The sequence below is a fragment of the Giraffa tippelskirchi genome, chromosome 1, assembly GCF_054371585.1.
Source record: "Giraffa tippelskirchi isolate mGirTip1 chromosome 1, T2T-mGirTip1v1.2.pri, whole genome shotgun sequence".
Classification (NCBI taxonomy): Eukaryota; Metazoa; Chordata; class Mammalia; order Artiodactyla; family Giraffidae; genus Giraffa; species Giraffa tippelskirchi.
The window spans coordinates 129,503,755-129,509,366 of record NC_137275.1 but is presented as its reverse complement, the minus strand read 5'-3'; the positions used below and the strand labels follow the sequence as shown (position 1 = coordinate 129,509,366).

At 45.2% G+C, this 5,612-nt stretch overlaps 1 protein-coding gene across 6 annotated transcripts in view; it reads left to right on the top strand.

The window, feature by feature from the left end:
• Nucleotides 1-5,612, top strand: part of MSRA (methionine sulfoxide reductase A) — a 389,493-nt gene that overhangs the window by 302,992 nt on the left and 80,889 nt on the right. The window lies entirely within an intron of this gene.

Genomic DNA, 5,612 nt, shown 5'->3' with positions numbered 1-5,612 from the left:
GGCTCATGTGACATCTGTTCTGGGCACTGCGGAGCAAGTCTTCTCGTTGCCATGGCAACCAGTGGAGAGAGCCCGCCCATTGGCTGCTAGCGGAGAGGAGAAAAAAAGGCCCACAGTGTCAGAGGTCGTGTGCCTAGTGCCCGCCTGCCACTGTTTTCAGTCAGCTGCTGGCTGGGCCACATTAACGGAGCATGCAGCAGCGGGCAGAGGCCCACAGGGACCACCCGCCACAGCTGTGGACGCCGCCGGGCGGAATGGGGGCCCCCGAGGTCAATGTCATTAGTTTCTCCCTCAAGTGTGAAGTGCGTGAAGGACAAAAGCAGAGCCTGTGGAGAAGAGTGGGCTGCCTTTTCCTTCACCTTGAGCTACTCTGAGCTCTCTTTTCTTCTGTAGTGTTTGGATTGAAATTCCTAGGATGACCCTTCCCATTCCCAGCCTTCCCCATAGTGAGAGGCCCTGGGCCCCAGTTAAGCTGTCGAAATAAAAGCCTGTCTCAGATTCCATTTACCTTGACCATTACCCTGTCACTCTAACACCAAAAGAGGACAGCGTTCCATTTCAAAATCTACACCCAAAACCTGACTGTCTTTAAATCATTTTCCTCTTGTTGGAGTCATCTCTGAATTTCATGATGTGATTGGAATCATAGCGGTAGGGTCTCGTAGTCATGGCGTCAGAGCTATAGGTCACTCACATCCTTACCTCCTGGCCAAGTGAATCTCTATCCCCAGGGCCTGATCGGGCACATGGACAGGTAGAGGGAGGAGCAGCCTTGAAATCCTCGTTTGCTGAACCCCAGCTGCCTCTCTTGGGCTCCCTTCTTCAGGTGGATTTTAGGTCCCCACTGATGAGTGATGGGGTGTCCTGGCACCAGCCATACCCGGGGCCTTCGGTCTCCAGAGCGCGGCACCAGTTGGGATTTGGCTGGTGGCCCCTTGGGCAATCACTGACAGCGCCAGTTCAGCATAATTGAGGCTGGAGAAGGAAGGTTCACGAACAGTCCCTCATCTGTTCCTCCCATGTGTGGTCCCTGCTTCACAGGAGACTGAACCTGGTAGTTTCCAAGGTCACACTCCTTGTGAATGGGTGAGCTCGGAATGCACACTGCAGTTCTTTGCTTCCAAACGCTGTCTGCATTTGTCACTCAAGCCGCAGTGGGCCCCTGGATGTCTAAGGCCCCCACAGATTTATATATGGGGACGGTAGCCTATGATGAAGACCATTCCTCCCAGCTCTACTCATTCTTTGTCGTGCCTATTTCACACTTGATGAGAAGGTATCGTTGGTGTTTGATTTGTCGAAATCAGGGACTAATGGCTTGAGGAATTTTTCTTGCTCCTCATGGCAGCTGCTTGTGATTATAACCTGACTGAAATCACTGTATGTATACGTGTACTTTCACTGAGCAAAAAGCTCCCAGCTGATGACAAGGGGGGAGTTTGTGTCAGAACCAGTTAGACAGAGTTAAAAATTACTGTCCCCTTTGCTTCATGCTCTCAGACTTATTTTGGCCCTTTATTTACTTTCAGATACTTTGGGCTGTATCAGAATAGAAATGTAGGGGAATTCCCCTGTGGTTAAGACTCAGCACTTCTACTGCAGGGAGCAGGGATTCGAGTCCTGATCAGAGAACTAAGATCCTGCAAGCAGCGCGGAGTCGCCAAAAAAGAAATGTACCACAAAATTTGTTAGAGAAGGTCTGTGTTATTAAGGTCTTCTGCCATCTTTGCTAATTCCTTTGGCCTGAATCTAGAAGTTTGAGGATTTACTCCTAAATCTTTGAAAGAACTATGGAACAGAAAAAGAAGTCATGTCACTTACCTGTCTTTGTATAATTATAAGAGAGTGATTGCTTCTGCAGTTCAGTGAAACCAGTACCAAAACAGTTGGCAGTGATTCAGGTACTAGTCTTTCTATCCACGTGCTGATCAGAGTCAGGAAAGTTGACAAACAGTGGGATACGTTGGAAATGAGGCAGGCAGTCCCCACAAGCTTGCTCTCAAATCCAGTATCCTGAGTCACTAGAGGTTATTAAACCTACCAGCAAAACTGAGCTCGTTCCTCTCCTCCCTCTTACACTGGGAACAGTACCCACTTAGGGAAAATTAAGCAAAATTGAGAGCTTTTGCATTTCTAGAAATAGGACCTTAACAAGCATTCAGAAGAATGTGCTTCAGTGGCAAGAATGCTAGAATATTTCACAGTGCAATTGATATGATGCTTTTTATCAAAATTCAAGTGGTAAAGTTACCATGAGTCGTATTTTGCCCACAAAGATAGGATCAAGTCTATAGAGTAAAGATATAAGAAAGTAGATTTTCACTTAAAAACCTACAAGCAACTGTTTTCAAATTAGACTTTCCACTCACCCCAGCATTCACCGCTAATGCTCTTTTTATCATCCTTGATCAGTATTTATGAGGCCATAAGAAAAAAATGTAGTGAGAAACAGGTTAACAGTGAGTTTTCCAGAAAGAAAATTAAACAAGCAAAAGCCAGAGAAGTTCCTGGTGTCCATTTAAACACGTGGAAGAGAAGTCAGTCAACTCCCTGAACTAGTAAGAAATCATCCACTGCCTGCCATCATGATTCACTGGAGACGCAGGACTAAGATCACTAACTGTCACTCCTCCTGCTGCCCACTCCACATCGAAAACAAGACCAGGTTTCCTTTTTGCCCTCATTTTCTTATCTGTAAGTTTAGACTCATCTATCTGGAAAAATTTCTCTAAGATATTTAGTGCAACATTTAGCCATGTGATGTGGATTAATGGTTGTATAAAATGATCTTTAGAGCTTCCCAGGTGGCTCAATGGTAAAGAATCTGCCTGCCAATGCAGGAGACACAATAGATTGAGGTTTGATCCCTGAGTCAGGAAGCTCCCCTAGAGGAGGAAATGGCAACCCACTCCAGTATTTTTGCCTGGGAAATCCCATGGACAGAGGAGCCGAGTGGGCTACAGTCCACGGGGGTTACAAAGAGTTGGCCATGATTGAGCATAACACGGCAGCAGAGGGACCCTTAATATCCTCACTAATTCTCAGATTGTATAACATAATCACTTAAATTGAAGAAAGTGGGGGAAACCACTGAACAGTAACATTCAGGTATGACCTAAATCAAATCCCTTATGATTATACAGTGGAAGTGAGAAATATTAAGGGACTAGATCTGATAGACAGAGTGCCTGATGAACTATGGACGGAGATTTGTGACATTATACAGGAGAGAGGGATCAAGACCATCCTGGAAAAAAACAAATGCAAAAAAGCAAAATGGCTGTCTGAGGAGGCCTCACAAATAGCTGTGAAAAGAAGAGAAGCAAAAAGCAAAGGAGAAAAGGAAACATATACCCATTTGAGTGCAGAGTTCCAAAGAATAGCAAGGAGAGATAAGAAAGCCTTCCTCAGTGATCAATGCAAAGAAATAGAGAAAAACAATAGAATGGGAAAGATTAGAGATCTCTTCAAGAAAATTTGAGATACCAAGGGAACATTTCATGCAAAGATGGACTCAGTAAAGGACAGAAATGCTTTGGACCATCCATTTAGTCAAGGCTATGGTTTTTCCAGTGGTCATGTATGGATGTGAGAGTTGGACTATAAAAACAGCTGAGCACCGAAGAATTGATGCTTTTGAACTGTGGTGTTGGGGAAGACTCTTGAGAGTCCCTTGGACTGCAAGGAGATCCAACCAGCCCATCCTAAAGGAGATCAGTCCTGGGTGTTCATTGGAAGGACTGATGTTGAAGCTGAAACTCCAATACTTTGGCCACGTGATGTGAAGAGCTGGCTCATTGGAAAAGACCCTAATGCTGGGAAGGATTGGGGGCATGAGGAGAAGGGGACGACAGAGGATGAGATGATTGGATGGCATCACCAACTCAATGGACATGGGTTTGGGTGGACTCCCAGAGTTGATGATGGACAGGGAGGCCTGGCGTGCTGTGGTTCATGGGGTCGCAAAGGGTTGGACACAACTGAGCGACTGAACTGAACTGAATTTCTGGTATGGACCAGAAGATATTAAGAAGAGATGGCAAGAATACACAGAAGAAATGTACAAAAAAGATCTTCACGACCCAGATTATCACAATGGTGTGATCATTCACCTAGAGCCAGACATCCTAGAATGTGAAGTCAAGTGGGCCTTAGGAAGCATCACTACGAACAAAGCTAGCGGAGGTGATGGAATTCCAGTTGAGCTATTTAAATCCTGAAAGATGATGCTGTGAAAGTGCTGCACTCAACATGCCAGAAAATTTGGAAAATTCAGCAGTGGCCACAGGACTGGAAAAGGTCAGTTTTCATTCCAATCCCAAAGAAAGGCAATGCCAAAGAAAGCTCAAACTACCACACAGTTGCACTCATCTCACACGCTAGTAAAGTAATGCTTTAAATTCTCCAAGCCAGGCTTCAGCAATACATGAACTGTGAGCTTCCAGATGTTCAAGCTGGTTTTAGAAAACACAGAGGAACAAGAGATCAAATTGCCAACATCCGCTGGGTCATCGAAAAAGCAAGAGAGTTCCAGAAAAACATCTATTTCTGCTTTATCGACTATACCAAAGCCTTTGACTGTGTGAATCACAGCAAACTGTGGAAAATTCTGAAAGAGATGGGAATACCAGACCACCTGACCTGCCTCTTGAGAAACCTGTATGCAGGTCAGGAAGCAACAGTTAGAACTGGACATGGAACAACAGACTGGTTCCAAATAGGAAAAGGAGTACATCAAGGCTGTATATTGTCACCCTGCTTATTTAACTTCTATGCAGAGTACATCATGAGAAATGTTGGGCTGGAAGAAGCACAAGCTGGAATCTAGATTGCTGGGAGAAATATCAATAACCTCAGATATGCAGATGACACCAGCCTTATGGCAGAAAGTGAAGAAGAACTAAAAACCCTCTTGATGAAAGTGAAAGTGGAGAGTGAAAAAGTTGGCTTAAAGCTCAACATTCAGAAAACTAAGATCATGGCATCTGGTCCCATCACTTCATGGCAAATAGATGGGGAAACAGTGTCAGACTTTATTTTTCTGGGCTCCAAAATCACTGCAGATAGTGACTGCAGCCATGAAATTAAAAGACACTTACTCCTTGGAAGGAAAGTTATGACCAACCCTGACAGCATATTAAAAGGCAGAGACATTCCTTTGTCAACAAAGGTCCATCTAGTCAAGGCTATGGTTTTTCCAGTGGTCATGTATGGATGTGAGAGTTGGAGTATAAAGAAAGCTGAGCACCGAAGAATTGATGCTTTTGAGCTGTGGCGTAGGAAAAGACTCTTGAGAGTCCCTTGGACTGCAAGGAGATCCAACCAGTCCATCCTAAAGGAGATCAGTCCTGAATGTTCATTGGAAGGACTGATGCTGAAGCTGAAACTCCAATACTTTGGTCACCTCATGCGAAGAGCTGAAATGGAAATGACCCTAATGCTGGGAAAGATTGAGGGCAGGAGGAGAAGGGGACGACAGAGGATGAGATGGTTGGATGGCATCGCTGACTCAATGGACATGGGTTTGGGTGGACTCTGAGAGTTGATGATGGACAGGGAGGCCTGGCATGCTGTGGTTCATGGGGTTGCAAAGGGTTGGACACGACTGAGCG